General features: G+C 42.3%; 1 protein-coding gene across 2 annotated transcripts in view; it reads right to left on the reverse strand.

The window, feature by feature from the left end:
• The window catches only part of LOC106591089 (probable E3 ubiquitin-protein ligase MID2), a 262,597-nt gene extending 248,356 nt beyond the window's left edge, over window positions 1-14,241 (reverse strand). For both annotated transcript variants that reach the window (XM_045724241.1, XM_045724240.1), the window contains exon 1: window positions 13,904-14,241. The gene's annotated coding sequence lies outside the window, so the exon portion shown is untranslated. The remainder of the gene's footprint in view (window positions 1-13,903) is intronic.
• Window positions 14,242-18,725: the final 4,484 nt, after the last annotated feature.

The following is an 18,725-nucleotide window of genomic DNA, read 5'->3' on the forward strand; positions in this document are numbered from 1 at the left end:
TCAGATTCCCTTCCCTAAAGACCTCTCTCTCTCTCTCTCTCCTCCTGAAAATGATTTGCCAGTAGATTGTCAACATGATTAATGATGATGACTGCTTGTCTAGATTGATAGCTAATATTTTGAAAGTGTGATGTTGACATGATCAGTCCAATCAAAGCTACGGTAGATATAATGTGATTTGACATCATTACATCTGTGGCCAATGACCTTGAGCCTTCTTGGACGGGCACTTCTAATGTAAATCTATGTCAGCACCCAAGGGGGCTTGAACTGCCAAGCTCTCCCTGTAGATTCTGTGTTGACGTAGTGTCCCCATGAGTGACAGATCACTGAGCCAATCACGGCGCAACTACAGAAGATTACCAATGCCTACGCTCTGTATTGAGAAAGCACTGAGCTAGGCTGAAAAACCTGAATTTTGGAGCTGCCTTTCTCAAGAAAGAGACCATGTTTGTATGCAGCATTATTAACTGAAGGATTAAAAAAAAATCACGTTGTTTGCAAACAGATGAAAATTAAAAAATGAATGCCAAAAATGAATGCCAAAATAACTTGCAAAACAGGCTCTGCCCCACCTGCCCTGAATGACGACTCACCACTGAATATGTTCCAGAACACTGGAGGGTTCCAGAACACTGGAGGGTTCCAGAACACTGGAGGGTTCCAGAACACTGGTGTGACTCCTCTGTGAACGGGCTTCTCTCCAGACCAGCTGGATGGGCTGACTGTCCCTGAGATGTGGGGGCTACAGCCTATGGCTATAAGCCTGAGCATGACAACTGGCCTAGATCCTAGCCTCGACCCTGGTAGCTAACTGGCACTGTCAATCAGTAAACCCACTGTATACTGTATCATTATGCTGGCCTGAATGATGCAGCAGGCAGATGGCTCGTCTTCCTCCCTCAAAATCTTTAAATGGAAATCAACAGAAGCCATAAAAATCACATTAAAGCTTATTTGCCAGTGAGATGAAACAATTTGTGACGTGTGAACAGGGTTTGTCATTTTACTGCCTGACCCTGGACAAGGCATGGCCCAGGGTGGGAGAGAGAAGCTCGGAGAGGGAATATGCATCCCAAATTGCACACTATTCCTTATATAGTGCACTATATAAAGGAGTGAGCAGAATGAGGGAGGGATGGCCTGGAGTGTGAGAGAGAGAGAGAGTGTGAAAGCATCCTGAGGGCACATTATGTCACTCCACTTGGCAGCGTGCTCCAAGTCGATTGGCTGAGCCACAGAGTTTTGTTACATCATAACCCATTCATGATCTGTGCTCCTCTACAAGTGTTACACGAATGCATATTGTTCGCAAAGTTAATTTACAAAGTAAATTTACAATACGCATGGCCAAGCTCAGAGAGAGTCTTCAAACTCGGCTTGTTATGGTAAGCTACTACAAACCTACATGTAAGCTTACCAGCATGTAGAGAACTGATTGCAACCACACCCACTGTTGCTGCTGCAACCATTCGACTAAAGGCCTTGTCTTGTCAGTGTGACTGTGACTCAATAACATATTGCAGATGGTGATCAGTTGTTACAGCATGGCAAGAGACAACACGAGGGAGGGAGGGGGAAGGGAGTATTGTAGAGGAACTGTAGAGCGAGACTGTAAACAACACATTAGTCTCTTCATTTAAAATAAACCATCTGGAACGTCTGCCTCTGGGTGTGCTCAAAGCAAAAGAGGTCCCCTAAATGGAAACTGTACACAGGACAATCAACAAACTCTCTTCATTTAACAGGTGGAATACTCCAACATCTGGTGGGGCTTTATTCTCTCCCAGTGTTTCATTTGTAAAATCGGGAGGTGCCTCTGAGATACTGGCAAAAAAAACAAAAAACAACCTTTTTAGCGTTGTATGCACATCATCACATTGAAGTAGAGTTCTAGAGCAGTAGAGTAGAGACACTTACAGAAGTAAGACCCTAACCTACTAACCATTTCAGTAGGTTTAGGGTCTGGGACAAACTCTGCCTTTTATGCACACATTTCTATGTCATTTTACATGACTGGAGACTTAGGCAGAATTGTTGTTTTTTTTATCCCGCGCTAATAATCGAAAATGACAGGCTATTTTGACACTGACAAACTGAGAATCTGAGCTCAATAAAAACGATCTTGTCTCGAATCCATCAATTGACTAGACTTAGGTGTGTCAAGACATATATTGTAGGCTACAATAGGAGGAAATTATAGTCCTAAACATGTTTTCCACTTTCACTGACACACCCAATGATGCGTAGCTTGCTCGCCGGTGATGGCCGATGTGTTCGTGCCAAAAGCCTACATCTCGCTATTGTTTTACTTTGCGAAACAATATTTAGAAGATGATCAAATTATTTTGTTCGCCTACAGCAGATAGATTAAAGTCTTCTCTTTTCAGCAGGAGCTATTTGCTTTCCAACTTGTGTTTTCCACAATTGTATTTGAAATATTGCAAAAGGCCTATTTTGTCTCGCGTTCCTCCTCAGTGAATTTCATAAAAATGTAAATAGTAAAACATTTAAAAAGTAATCATTTTTTAGATAAAACTACTCTAAATATAATCACGTCACCAAATAACTGATTAATACACACTGTTTTGCAAAGAAGTTCTACAGTAGCCTCAACAGCACTCTGTAAGGTAGCATCATGGTGTAGCCGGAGGACAGCTAGTTTCCGTCGTCCTCTGGGTACATTGACTTCAATACAAAACCTAGGAGGCTCATGGTTCTCACCCCCTTCCATAGACTTACACAGTAATTATGATAGCTTCCAGAGGACGTCCTCCAGCCTATCAGAGCTCTTGCTGACATGTGGTTCAACCAATCAAAGGATCAGAGAATAAATCTAGTACCGAAAGCATAAGCTACAGCTAGCTAGCACTGCAGTGTTTAAAATATGGTGAGTAGTTGACTAAAGGAGAGAGAAAGACAATAGTTAAACAGTTTTGAACAAATTAATGTCTTCCAAAATGAAGAAGAAGCAAGAGAGGGATGGGGAAAAAAATGACACTTTCAGTTTCACTTACTTAGCTAGCAAATGCAGCTAGTTTAGTCTACTCACACACCCTGCTCAAACAGAGGGATGCTATGTTAGCTAGCTGGCTATGACTTTCCAACACAACACTAGAACTCTTCCAAGTCAAGGTAAGCTTTTGGTATTACTCATTTATTGTCACCATGGCCCGCCGGTGTAACTGCTGACTGACTGTACACTAACTTTACTGCATGATTGTAGCGGGTTTACTAACGCGTTAGTTATATTACCTACGCTGACTATGACGTTACCAAGGCTAATATGGGGACAACGATGTAGGCAACATGGCTGTTATGAGAGTGAATTGTGTTTACGCGTGATCAGGGTTGTATTCATTCCGCCGACTCTGTTGAAAAAAAAAGTTTCTTAAAACGGAAGCAAATGGAACAAAATGGGGATAAACATACCTGAATTTGTCCAATATAAACTATTTTTTGCAACTGTTTAACAAATGATTGTACCATATATCAGCTAGATGCAGGCAAGAGTGTGCAAGGCAGTATTGAATGTCACTGTCTGTCACCTCATATTTGTCTCTCAACCTGTGGTCACCTAAGTTGTAAACTTTCATTAATAGGCTAGGTTGTAGCAACCTCATGATGGGTTTAGGGAAAATTAGAGTATCATGTAGTAGCCTAAACCTATCGATGTTACATTGAACTGGGTGAACGGAATATGAATTACAGTCGTCCAATAAGCTGTAATAGAAATATGGCCATGCTCATGGGGGAAAAAAAACATCCTCCCTCATCTTCAACAGCACCGACCACCACTGGAAGGCTATGCCTTGTTATTGGGCTACAATCCACAGCTAAGCAATTTGTTTTATAAAGAAGCTATTGATTCTCTGTGGCTAAATTATAGTCCTTCTAATAGTTTTGTAGGCTTTTCTGAATTATTACATTTATTTCTGAATAGACAGCAGTAGTTCTATAACTTTAGCAAATGTATTTCAATTAATCAGGTGTTCTGCAGCTCCTCCAGAACCTTTTGCGCAGCTATGATTCTATAAGGAAATAAATGATGATGTGCAACGCTGGAGAGATGAAAGTTGCAGGCTCATGTCTATAAGAGCAGAGAGAGGGAGATAAATTATAGAAAGTGAATCTCATTCTAGTTATGCCTCACACAGCCACGGCCAACGCATTGTTCTCAAACATAGACTGCTAAACCATAAATCAGGCCCAAAATCAACTTTTTCCACGTTCGTTTTTTTTTGGGGGGGGGGGTCACTGTTATTATAATTTTTACATAGCAAAAAGTGAAAATAATTGTTCATGCCACGAGAGGTACCAGATCCGGCCAAATAGGTTCCAGTCCAAAATGGAGAGGTACCAGATCCTATTCCAGTGGGATCCGGCTTAAATTAAGCACTGTTCTCTCTACAATATAACAATGAATAATAGCACAGATATTGAGACCAACAGTGCATTTAAATAGAATTGCTCATCCGCAGACTTAACATTTGTCCAATACAGAGGAGTTTTACTTGATTCATTTAACAGCATTATATAGCCTAGCTACCACCCAGTTCTGAACATGCTGTTTTCATTCAACACAATGCAGACCATCTGCCTAAATGATTTATCTGAGCTGCTAAACTGAAGAATTGCAAGAAATACTAGAATCGTTGGAGTTTAGAACTCAACAGTAGAAGCAGTGATGGGTGAGATGGGGCCAGAGTCCCATGCTGCTGGGATTAACACATCTACAGTCTCTACAGGTGAGATGGGGCCAGAGTCCCATGCTGCTGGGATTAACACGTCTACAGTCTCTACGGGTGAGATGGGGCTAGAGTCCCATGTCGCTTATAGCCTACTGCCGTGTGCACATTGCTGCACTTATAATATGAAAAAAAATGCATAATAGTTTATCAACATTTTAAGCTAAACATTCTGATGATTTTTTTTATTTTAGTGGTTCTATTAAATGGCTACATCGCATCCCACAAATGTCCCAATATTTATTTCAATAGAATAGGTCAACTTTTGTACAATAGGGGATAGTAGATTGACATAATGTAGGCTAGTACTTTTGCTGTTAGTTAGGCCTACTCATCTTGTAGGCTGACGAAAAGTAAATGTGGACAGTTCTTCCAATATCTTCATTACGGCCACACAAGGGTATGATGCTGGGAAATTCGAGGCCTGGTAAGAATATTATCAAGTGCTTGTCAAATTGTGAATGAGAGACTGATGAAGTGTGTGCAGCCTGCACAAAAAAAACAAAGCAGATCTCATGCCTTTCATGTGACTTTTTTCATATCCTCATTTAAAGTCGCATCATGCTGCTTTAGAATGTATTAAAAGTCTAAACACATAGCCCAACGTTTGTATCACAACTAAACTGGCATAAATAACTCTGTTTCTTTGTTAACCGCTCAACACAGTGTGTTCAAATGTGCGCTATCGTTTGTAGAATATATCCTTTCTATTTTATTCAGTTATGTTCATTTGTATTCTTCATACTATAAAAATAATACCACATAATTCTATGTAAATCTTGCCTACTAAATGAACTAGTGTAGCCCACAGCCATATGGCATAGCCAGATCAGGACCTAACATAAGGAAAACTCAGAGTATTTTATTTAACCTTTATTTAACCAGGTTGGCAAGTTGAGAACAAGTTCTCATTTACAATTGCGACCTGGCCAAGATAAAGCAAAGCAGTTTGACACATACAACAACACAGAGTTACACATGGAGTAAAACAAAAATACAGTCAATAATATAGTAGAAAAATAAGTCTATATACAAAGTGAGCAAATGAGGTGAGATAAGGGAGGTAAAGGCAAAAAAGGCCATGGTGGCCAAGTAAATACAATATAGCAAGTAAAACACTGGAATGGTAGATTTGCAGTGGAAGAAAGTGCAAAGTAGAAATAGAAATAATGGGGTGCAAAGGAGCAAAATAAATAAATACAGTAGGGGAAGAGGAAGTTGTTTGGGCTAAATTATAGATGGGCTATGTACAGGTGCAGTAATCTGTGAGCTGCTCTGACAGCTGGTGCTTAAAGCTAGTTAGGGAGATAAGTGTTTCCACTTTTAGAGATTTTTTTAGTTCGTTCCAGTCATTGGCAGCAGAGAACTGGAAGGAGAGGCGGCCGAAGGAGGAATTGGCTTTGGGGGTGACCAGAGAGATATACCTGCTGGAGCGCATGCTACAGGTGGGTGCTGCTATGGTGACCAGCGAGCTGAGATAAGGGGGAACTTTACCTAGCAGGGTCTTGTAGATGACCTGGAGCCAGTGGGTTTGGCGACGAGTATGAAGCGAGGGCCAGCCAACGAGAGCATACAGGTCGCAGCGGTGGGTAGTATATGGGGCTTTGGTGACAAAACGGATAGCACTGTGATAGACTGCATCCAATTTATTGAGTAGGGTATTGGAGGCTATTTTGTAAATGTCATCGCCGAAGTCGAGGATCGGTAGGATGGTCAGTTTTACAAGGGTATGTTTGGCAGCATAAGTGAAGGATGCTTTGTTGCGAAATAGGAAGCCAATTCCAGATTTAACTTTGGATTGGAGATGTAGGTATTTGTAGTTGTCCACATATTCTAAGTCAGAACCGTCCAGAGTAGTGATGCTGGACGGGCGGGCAGGTGCAGGCAGCGATCGGTTGAAGAGCATGCATTTAGTATGCGATTCTGTTCTTCTGAAATAGACTACATTTTCTTCATATAATGCTTCTTTAGACCTGTCTAAAATAAATAATGGATTTACTGTGATGGTGTAGGCTATATTAAATTGATTTAAATGTAGATGTTCCAAAAGGTCAGCATCAGTGGCTTGTAGGTTGTGTGTGGAAGTCAGGAAAATGCTAAATGTGTATGTTAATTAATGGTCAATTACTGTGAGACCGGCAGCTATTTGCTTGACAATCACCGGCTGACTAAATTTTGTGACCGCCACAGCCCTAGTATTGAGACATTAGTCTTGTCATTATGTGTGTGTGTGTGTGTGTGTGCGGACCCCGTCAGTCCCCCTGGTGCGATGCTAGCTAGGCTAAACAGTATAGATAAACCATCCCTTATCCATTTGGCTCCAACCATAACCAATTCTCCCATCAAGTTGCAAAAACACTACCCACATCTACAGAAATGCAAGTTTGTTTCAGCCATCATATCAGAGGCACTTCTGTCCTGGGGTAGTCCTAATTGGCACCCAATTCCCTATATAGTGCACTGTTAGGGTGTGAGCATAAAGACACATTTCAATTCTCTTAAATCGACAATAAAGTATTCTTCTGCTTCTTCTACTATTTATGGGCCCTGGTCAAAAGTAGTGCACTATGTAGGGAATAGGGTGCCATTTCAGACGTATACATTTCAGCTGTTATATCAGAGGCACTTCTGTATGCACTGCATACAGAACAGTATGTATCTCAAGGGTCAACACAGCGGTTATACAACAATAGAAGCTTTTTAACGTATCGGTTGATCCATCCAAGTCCCCTGACTGTCCCCTGAAGTGTTTATACAACAGCCCCCAACAACAATAACAGGGCAATGTTGAAGCCAAACAGGGACAGACCACACACCGTTTTCTGCCTGAGCACAGTAGCAGTCCATCTCCTACTCTAACGTCCCTACTGAGTAGAGAGAGAGCAGGCAAACAGAGGCAGTGCCCCAAATGGCACCCTGTTCCCTACTTAGTGCACTACTTTTGACCAGGGCCCATGGGCTCTATATAGTATAGGTAATAGGGTACCACTTGGGACGCAGACTACTGTGCGGTGAATTCAAACTGGAACGTTTTATAACAAGCTAGTCATCAGTACTTCTTTGTTTGAGCTTGTTTGTTAGGGTTTGAAATATGAACGACAAGTCTGATTTGGCTGATGTGAAACTGAGCTAAAGAGGGTTGTCATGTAATGTTAGGAGAGAGAGAAGGGGGGCTACAGTAATACCCTGCACAGCAGTAGCGGGGCTGGAGCCACGGCAACCTAACCTACAGTGCCTTGCAAATGTATTCATCCCCCTTGGCGTTTTTTCCTATTTTATTGATTTACAACCTGTAATTTAAATGGATATTTATTGGGATTTCATGTAATGGACATACACAAAATAGTCCAAATTGGTGAAGTGAAATGAAAAAAAATTACTTGTTTAAAAAAAATCCTAAAAATAAAAACAGAAAAGTGAATCGTGCATATGTATTCACCCCCTTTGCTATGAAGCCCCTAAATAAGATCTGGTGCAACCAATTACCTTCAGAAGTCACATAATTAGTTAAATAAAGTCCACCTGTGTGCAATCTAAGTGTCACATGATCTGTCACATCATCTCAGTATATATACACCTGTTCCGAAAGGCCCCAGAGTCTGCAACACCACTAAGCAAGGGGCACCACCAAGCAAGCAGCACTATGAAGACCAAGGAGCTCTCGAAACAGGTCAGGGACAAAGTTGTGGAGAAGTACAGATCGGGGTTGGGTTATAAAAAAATATCATGAACTTTGAACATCCCACGGAGCACCATTAAATCCATTATTAAAAAATTGGAGGAATATGGCACCACAACAAACCTGCCAAGAGAGGGCCGCCCACCAAAACTCAGACCAGGAGGGCATTAATCAGAGAGGCAACAAAGAGACCAAAGATAACCCTGAAGGAGCTGCAAAGCTCCACAGCGGAGATTGGAGTATCTGTCCATAGGACCACTTTGGTGGTCCCAGCTCTGTACAGTGTACACTGTACAGTGTACAGAGCTGGGCTTTATGGAAGAGTGGCCAGAAAAAAGCCATTGCTTGAAGAAAAAAATAAGCAAACACGTTTGGTATTCGCCAAAAGGAATGTGGGAGACTCCCCAAACATATGGAAGAAGGTACTCTGGTCAGATGAGACTAAAATGTAGCTTTTTGGCCATCAAGGAAAACGTCATGTCTGGCGCAAACCCAATACCTCTCATCACCCCGAGAACACAATCCCCACAGTGAAGCATGGTGTTGGCGGCATCATGCTGTGGGGATGTTTTTCATTGGCATGGACTGAGAAACTGGTCAGAATTGAAGGAATGATGGGAAATTCTTGAAAATACAGGGAAATTATTGAGGGAAACCTGTTTGTCTTCCAGAGATTTGAGGCTGGGACGGAGGTTCACCTTCCAGCAGGACAATGACCCTAAGCATACTGCTAAAGCAACACTCGAGTGGTTTAAGGGGTAACATTTAAAATGTCTTGGAATGGCCTAGTCAAAGCCCAGACCTCAATCCAATTGAGAATCTGGTGATTTAAGGATTGCTGTACACCAGCGGAACCCATCCAACTTGAAGGAGCTGGAGCAGTTTGCCTTGAAGAATGGGCGGAAATCCCAGTGGCTAGATGTGCCTAGTTTATAGAGACATACCCCAAGAGACTTGCAGCTGTAATTGCAGCAAAAAGTTGCTCTACAAAGTACTGACTTTGGGGGGGTTGGGGGGGGGGAGTGGTGAATAGTTATGCACGCTCAAGTTTTCAGTTTTTCTCTAATTTCTTGGTTGTTTCACCCCCAAAAATATTTTGCATCTTCAAAGTGGTAGGCATGTTGTGTAAATCAAATGAAACAAAAAAATATATTAAAATTCCAGGTTGTAAGGAAACAAAATAGGAAAAATGCCAAGGGGGGTGAATACTTTCGCAAGCCACTGTAATCCACTCTACAGTACAGTCCACAGCAGGGCTGGAGCCACGGCAACCTAACCTAATCCACTCTACAGTACAGTCCACAGCAGGGCTGGAGCCACGGCGACCTAACCTAATCCACTCTACAGTACAGTCTACAGCAGGGCTGGAGCCACGGCAACCTAACCTAATCCACTCTACAGTACAGTCCACAGAAGGCTGGGGCCACGGCAACCTAACATAATCCACTCTACAGTACAGTCCACAGAAGGCTGGGGCCACGGCAACCTAACCTAATCCACTCTACAGTACAGTCCACAGCAGGGCTGGAGCCACGGCAACCTAACATAATCCACTCTACAGTACAGTCCACAGCAGGGCTGGAGCCACGGCAACCTAACCTAATCCACTCTACAGTACAGTCCACAGAAGGCTGGGGCCACGGCAAACTAACCTAATCTACTCTACAGTACAGTCCACAGCAGGGCTGGAGCCACGGCAACCTAACCTAATCCACTCTACAGTACAGTCCACAGCAGGGCTGGAGCCACGGCAACCTAACCTAATCCACTCTACAGTACAGTCCACAGCAGGGCTGGAGCCACGGCAACCTAACCTAATCCACTCTACAGTACAGTCCACAGCAGGGCTGGAGCCACGGCAACCTAACCTAATCCACTCTACAGTACAGTCTACAGCAGTGCTGGAGCCACGGCAACCTAACCTAATCCACTCTACAGTACAGTCCACAGCAGGGCTGGAGCCACGGCAACCTAACCTAATCCACTCAACAGTACAGTCTACAGCTGCCTCTTTAGACAGACACTGATTGGCTGTTATGGGGATACTGGATTTGGTTAGTTGTTCTCTCTCAGACTACACAGAGAGAAGAGATATAATGATACATTCAATCTAGAAATACCGTATGACCTGTTTGGTTGGAGTAAAACAGCAATTGATCTAAACAGTGCTCTGATGCAACAGGCTGCTGTAAATAGGCCAGGAAAATAGGCCAGGATAATAGGACCTTTTGAAGAAGAAGGAAAACAAAAAGAGGGAAGTGGTTATAACCGTAAGGGACCACAGGACAATTCATTATTTGTATTTAATTAAACATTATGTTTTAAAAATGTTACTAAAGCATTGCCTGTATTTGTTGTACAGATTATACTGTAGGGCATGCAGCCATAGGAGGTTGGTGGTACGTTAATTGGGGAGGACAGACTCGTGGTAATGGCTGGAGTGGAATGGTATCCATACATAAAAAAAAACATGGTTTCCATGTCTTTGATGCCGTTCCATTCGCTCCGTTCCAGACATCATTATGAGCTGTCCTCCCCGTCAGCAGCATCCACTGTATGGATACATAATCCTCCAGATATGTATCAAATCATGACAGCTGCTAATATAATGTTCTACTCAAATACCCATAAAGTTATTCAATACTTCAACATCACCACATTGTCCAGATCTTTTTGTTTGTTTTTTTTTTTAACCTTTATTTAACTAGGAAAAGACCCTTTGCGAAGGGGACCTGGCAAGAGGTCAGCAGGAAGTAGTCAACGTGTATACACAACACAAGAACAGAATACAATACATTAAAACAATTACAATGTTCAATCGTATTATTATTATCATCTTGTGGAGCCCATATAAACTAATGTGAGAGAATTAGATCTTTAAGACAAATTCAACATTACATTTTCAACATGAGTGTTATTAATTGGGAGAGTGCCGCTGACCGTACTTGAGCACTGAGCAGTGGAACTCGGACTATTTTCTTGCCACAGATTTATTACAGGGCTCTGCTGACTGTATGAGTTTTTATTTTCAAAGTCAAACCTTATTGAGCTCGATTGCTTATCTAAAATGTCACAAATGAACATAATATTTTAGCAACATCAGACATATGCTTTGATTTACATCTTCAGGAACGTAAAACACAAGCCGCCGAACCGTACAGGTGCCTAGCCCAAAGGCCAGCAGATGGCGACATTGAGTCATTTTCATTTTACCATCCAAATGTATTGTATGCAGCCGGCAATACATTTTTATCCCTAGTAAAAATTCTCCATTCAGGCTCCTTAACTTTATTTAATGGCGAAAAGGCGGGGAAAAACATTGGGAAAATGTACGTACTTTCCTTATGAAACACCATTTGCCATCACCATAATAGACTGCCTAAATGCTAATCCTGGATGTTGTGTATGGCGTTAAGCCAATCAGGTTGAAATTATAAAAAAAAAAATCTTATTTACAATAACGGCCTACCAGGAAACAGTGGATTAACTGCCTTGTTCAGGGTCAGAACGACAAATGTTTACCTTGTCAGCACGGGGAATCAATCCAGCAACCTTTTGGTTACTGGCCCAACACTCTAACCCCTGGGCTACCTGCCGCCCCTGGGCTATTACCGGCCGCCCCTGGGCTATTACCTATCGCCCCTGGGCTATTACCTGCCGGCCCTGGGCTATTACCTGCCGCCCCTGGGCTATTACCTGCCGCCCCTGGGCTATTACCTGCCGCCCCTTGGCTATTACCTGCCGGCCCTGGGCTATTACCTGCCGGCCCTGGGGTTCCATTGATTTTATGCATGTTTCTTTTAGTGGCATCACATTAGTGGAAACCAGCACTGTTCTCAGGGCAGACCTGGTTTTAGCTAGATATGTTTGAGTCATGTCGGGGACAATCGTAGCATTTTAGCTAACCCTAACCCTTTAACCTTAACCTAATTCTCCTAAACTGCCATGTTAATTCTCCTAATCTGCTGTGTAAATTCTTAACCTGCTACGAAAAGTCACTTCTGCTAGTCAAAACCGGCAGACGTGCCCTGAGAACAGTCTTGGTGTACACTAATGTGACACTGCGCTGGGTTAGGTTACACTTCGAACACACCGACAGCTTCATTTCATTTTGGTACACCAGAATTACATTCATTTTCAATGAAACACATACAGTTTTGACGCATACGTTGGATAAACCCAACCTATGCACTACACCGAACGCACTGTAACTGCAGCATTGTGTTGCAGAGGCAGTTGCAGTGCGTTCTGTGTGGTCTATAGGTTGGATTTATCCAATGTATGCATCAAACTGTATGTGTAGATGGCTTGACAGAAATGGTAGCGGAAGGTGAATGTTGAACTTTTGTTACATACATATTCAGATGATGCTGCGTAGTATTTTGCGCAAAAAGCAAGTCGGTGTGTTCGAAGCATTAGGGTGAAAAAACAGACTGCTGCAACCTGATTGGCTGAATGTGTTTTACACAACATCTGAGATTAGCATTTAGCCACCCTATCTATCATGGTGGTGTAAAATTGTTTCATAAGGAAAGTAGGCATATTTTGGGCTTTTCTTCTTCTCGCCATTAAATAAAGTTAAGGAGGAAATCGAAGCCTATGCAGCCTGAATGGAGAATGTTTTAGGTACGAACCAGTCCACAAGGGATACAAATGTATTGACGGCTGCATACAATGCGTTTGGAGGGTAATATGAAAACTACTCAATATCGCCATCTGCCGGCCTTTGAGCTAACAGTAGCATATGCTTCAGTCAGACAACAAGGCTATTGTCCACTAAGTGGCACATCGTGACAAACCACACATTCCAAAGGCACGGGGTGATAACAGCTAGCTATTGACAATTGAATCATTATATTCTATTGATCATTGGAATGACAATCCATAATTGCCACTGTTATTCAAATGACAGTCCGGCAATGCGCAATGGCACACAAATCATTACCCCCACATAGCATACACGTGCAATTGGGTTGTTGTTTGTTTCGTTAATAGGCTATAGGCTACGGTAGGCTATGGCTCAATGCCGACCGCAGCCAGCACAACACAACAACCGATCAACACAATCCTTCGATTGGCAAAACAAACACTGGATACAGCGGAACCGTAGAACATCTATTTACAATAGATTATAACGAAATAAAATCTAAGATAAAGTTATATTCGATCGGTCTATTTAAAGTTATAATGCATTCCGGTTTAGATTATTTCAATAACAGCCAGCATACCTCTGACATATATATTCTGATTGTCTCTCAACTCTTCACTGATGCAGATCCTCTCTCTTACAAAACGAAAGACTAACCCAAACAGGAGAACGCTATGTAGTGATTTCCCAGTAATAGCAAAAGTAGCCTACTGTCTTCTCCCAGTTAAATGATCAGACTCGCTTTCCCCCACCAAGCGCTGTAGAATAAACCTGACACCGACCGACACTCGCTGAGACAGCGCGATGGGAGGGGTTGGAGGCACCTACCAGCTTTATATGCCCAACATTCTTTTCTTCTGTCATCTTGAAAGCAGCCGAAAACGAAGTTAAGAAACACTTGGATCGAACACAAGTGGAAGAGCCCCGGTTATGTGACACAAACAGCGTCGCTCCGTTCTGTTCGGTTCCGCTCGCTTTCAACGCAAGCAACGGCAAACCTCGCCGGCGGCGCAGGCAACCCACCGTCCGTGAGAGCTCACAGACTTGAATATTTAACTTTGGAAAAATGAGAAACCTGCTAAGAGAGAGAGAGAGAAGAGGCAGACAATCACAGGAAAGCAGCTCCTCCTACCAATACAATGCGAAAAGCCAAAGAAACAAATCGGGTTCCACAAGCGCAGCGCAGGCAGGCGGCTTGCTCTAGCCACACTGGGCAGTAGAGAGATCCATTGTAACCAACCCCTAACCTCCCCTCAGGCCCATCACTGTAAATGTCAAGTTAATGGAATTGATTGCATCGTTAATGACAATGGAATTCCCTCGTCCTCTAAATACGTAGGACACTAACTCTCATTATAATCTAATGGAACTCTACTGTATGATGCAATAAAGGTAATAGGTGGTTGAAGCTTAACGCAGTAAGGGACAGATCGAAATTTACTGGGGTGTGATCCAAAGTAAGGGAGGGTTGTGTGTTTTTTATTTATTCCCTGTTTACATTCGCTCTTCTGCTCGTATTTTCCCTATAAACAATGGCTTGACTTATTTTTTTATATTACCCTAATAAAGTTTAGAAATGTTTGTGAAGGTTTGTATGGTGTGGCTATTACTGTAGGCCTATGATATGAAGGCAGTGCGCTATGGCGCTCACTCCAATAGTTGAAGTTCAGGTGATGAAGTCTGTTTCAGGCCTACAGTTACTCCTATAAAAAATTAAAATTAACGAATTAGCCTCCATCTGTATATCTGAACAGCAGATGCAGTAGCCATAAATAAATAAATGCATGTCGATGTCGTAACATGTCACCAATATATCTCTCTCTCTCTCTCTCTCTCTCTCTCTCTCTCTCTCTCTAGGGTTAGGTCTAAGCTTCTCTTCCTTTATAAAGGATATATATATATATATATATATATATATACACACACAGTTGAAGTCGGAAGTTTACATACACTTAGGTTGGAGTCATTAAAACTAGTTTTTCAACCACTCCACAAATTTCTTGTTAACAAACTATAATTTTGGCATATTGGTTAGGACATCTACTTTGTGCAAGACACAAGTTATTTTTCCAACAATTGTTTACAGACAGATTGTTTCACTTATAATTAACTGTATCACAATTCCAGTGGCTGTGCCTTTAAGCAGCTTGGAAAATTCCAGAAAAGGATGTCATGGCTTTAGAAGCTTCTGATAGGCTAATTTACATCATTTGAGTCAATCGGAGATGTACATGTGGATGTATTTCAAGGCCTACCTTCAAACTCAGTGCCTCTTTGCTTGACATCATGGGAAAATCAAAAGAAATCAGCCAAGACATCAGAAAAAATGGTAGACGTCCACAAGTCTGGTTCATCCTTGGGAGCAATTTCCAAACGCCTGAAGGTACCACGTTCACCTGTACAAACAATAGTATGCATATTTAAACACCATGGGACCATGCAGCCGTCATACCGCTCAGGAAAGAGTCTCTGTCTCCTAGAGATGAACATACTTTTGTGCGAAAAGTGGACCTTGTGAAGATGCTGGAGGAAACAGGTACAAAAGTATCTATATCCACAGTAAAACGAGTCCTATATCGACATAACCTGAAAGGCTGCTCAGCAAGGAAGAAGCCACTGCTCCAAAACTTCCACAAAAAAGCCAGACTACGGTTTGCAACTGCACATGGGGACAAAGATCGTACTTTTTGGAGAAATGTCCTCTGGTCTGATGAAACAAAAATATAATTGTTTGGCCATAATGTCCATCGTTATGTTTGGAGGAAAAAGGGAGAGGCTTGCAAGCCGAAGAACACCATCCCAACCGTGAAGCATGGGAGTGGCAGCATCATGTTGTGGGGGTAATTTGCTGCAGGAGAGACTGGTGCACTTCACAAAATAGATGGCATCGTGAGGAAGGAAAAGTATGTGGACATATTGAAGGAACATCTCAAGACATCAGTCAGGAATTTAAAGCTTGGTTGCAAATGGGTCTTCCAAATGGACAATAACCCCAAGCATACTTCCAAAGTTGTGGCAAAATGGCTTAAGGACAACAAAGTCAAGGTATTGAAGTGGCCAGCACAAAGCCCTGACCTCAATCCTATGGAAAATCTGTGGGCAGCCCTGAAAAAGCGCGTGCGAGCAAGGAGGCCTACAAACCCGACTCAGTTACACCAACTCTGTCAGGAGGAATGGGCCAAAAGTCACCCAACTTATTGTGGGAAGCTTGTGGAAGGCTACCCAAAAAGTTTGACCCAAGTTAAACAATTTAAAGGCAATGCTATCAAATACTAATTGAGTGTATGTAAACTTCTGACCTACTGGGAATGTGATGAAAGAAATAAAAGCTGAAATAAATCATTCTCTACTATTATTCTGACATTTCACATTCTTAAAATAAAGTGATGATCCTAACTGACCTAAGACAGGGACATTTTACTAGGATTTAATGTCAGGAATTGTAAAAAACTGAGTTGAAATGTATCTGGCTAAGGTGTATGTAAACTTCAACTGTAGGTATATACAGTGGGGAGAACAAGTATTTGATACACTGCCGATTTTGCAGGTTTTCCTACTTACAAAGCATGTAGAGGTCTGTAATTTTTATCATAGGTACACTTCAACTGTGAGAGACGGAATCTAAAACAAAAATCCAGAAAATCACATTGTATGATTTAAGTAAATAATTAGCATTTTATTGCATGTATGGAGTGAAACATTTTGTGGACACCCCTTCAAATTAGTGGATTCGACAAACATTGACAGTAGAATGGCCTTACTGAAGAGCTCAGTGACTTTCAATGTGGCACCGTCATAGGATTCCACCTTTCCAACAAGTCAGTTCGTCAACTTTCTGCCCTGCTAGAGCTTCCCCGTTCAACTGTAAGGGCTGTTGTTGTGAAGTGGAAATGTCTAGCAGCAACAACGGCTCAGCCGTGAAGTGGTAGGCCGCACAAGCTCACAGAAAGGGACCGCCAAGTGCTGAAGTGCGTAGCGTGTAAAAATGGTTTGTCCTTGGTTGCAACAATTTCCTTTGCATGGGAATGTGATCATTCCTGTTCTTAAAATAATCTCAATCAAACTGAACTAAATTAAAAATCACAATTTGGCAACTGGATCCTGGACTTCCTGACGGGCCACCCCCAGGTGGTGAGGGTAGGCAACACCACAGCCGCCAAGCTGACCCTCAGCAGGGGGGCCCCTCAAGGGTGCGTGCATAGTCCCCTCCTGTACTCCCTTTTCATGTGGCCGCGTACGACTCCAACAACACCATTAAGTTTGCTGACGACATGAAGCTGGTAGGCCTGGTCACCGATGTCAATGAGAGAGCCTACAGGGAGGAGGTCAGAAACCTGACAGTGGGGTGCCAGGACAACAATCTGTCAATCAACGTCAGGAAGACAAAGGAGATGATATTAGAAAACAAGAAACTGAGGGCTGAACACGCCGCCATTCACATCAACAGGGCTGTAGGGGAGTGGGTTGTAACGGCGTTCGTCGGAAGAAGGGGACCAAAGAGACAGCTGCCTCTGATTGGAAACCATACTTGGCCAAAACAAAGAAATAGAATGCCCAGGGCATGACAGGCATTCACATCGACAGGGCTGTAGGGGAGTGGGTTGAAATGTTCAAACGTGTTTTTCCATATATAGACACACCCTGTGTTTTAATAAAATAAACAACATTATTTACTGAGTTTGTTTGCAAAGCTGTCATCAAGGCAGAGGGTGGCTACTTTGAAGAATCTAAAATATAAAATATTTTTTTGATTTGTTTAACACTTTTTTGGTTACTACATGATTCCTTACGGGTTATTTCATAGTTTTGATGTCTTCAATATTATTCTACAATGTAGAAAATAGTAAAAATAAAGAAAAACCTTGAATGAGTAGGTGTGTCCAAACTTTTGACTGGTACTGTAGTTTTATATATATATATATAAACTCCCAGTCATTTATTGGGTCAAACACCACTGTTTTGGCATCACTGTGGCTTCTTGCACAATTCCAAACCTTTAGCAGCCTGCATAATAGGTTAATCATCTCTCTGTATGCCAACTGTATTGAACTGGCCTACTTACTCACATAGATCACTGAATAGCCAACACCTTCTTCCCCAATCTTTTCAATTTTTGAGTCAGGAACACCAGCTTGTCACATTTTGGGGCAGAATGCAGCTCCTGCTTTTATTTTCTATAAACCCTGCATTGGAAAAGATCTGCTCTGATGGAGTGGAGATGGCCAGGATGGAGAGGAGGTATTTCACTGCTCTGGTCCGCTTCAGATACCTGTCCTTTGTCAAACTAGACACTCTAATGTACTTGTCCACTTGCTCAGTTGTGCACTGGGGCCTCCCAGTCTTTCTATTCTGGTTAGAGACAGTTTGCTCTGTTCTGTGAAGGGAGTAGTACACAACGTTGTACAAGATCTTCAGTTTCTTGGCAGTTTCTTGTATGGAATAGCTTTCATTTCTCAGAACAAGAATAGACTGACGAGTTTCTGAAGAAAGGTCTTTGTTTCTGGCCATTTTGAGCCTGTAATCGAACCCCAAAAATGCTGATGCTCCAGATACTCAACTAGTCTAAAGAAGGCCAGTTTTATTGCTTCTTTAATCAGAACAAGTTTTCAGCTGTGCTAACATCAATGCAAAATGGTTTTCTAATGGTCAA

Source organism: Salmo salar, chromosome ssa09 (genome assembly GCF_905237065.1).
Source record: "Salmo salar chromosome ssa09, Ssal_v3.1, whole genome shotgun sequence".
Lineage (NCBI taxonomy): Eukaryota > Metazoa > Chordata > Actinopteri > Salmoniformes > Salmonidae > Salmo > Salmo salar.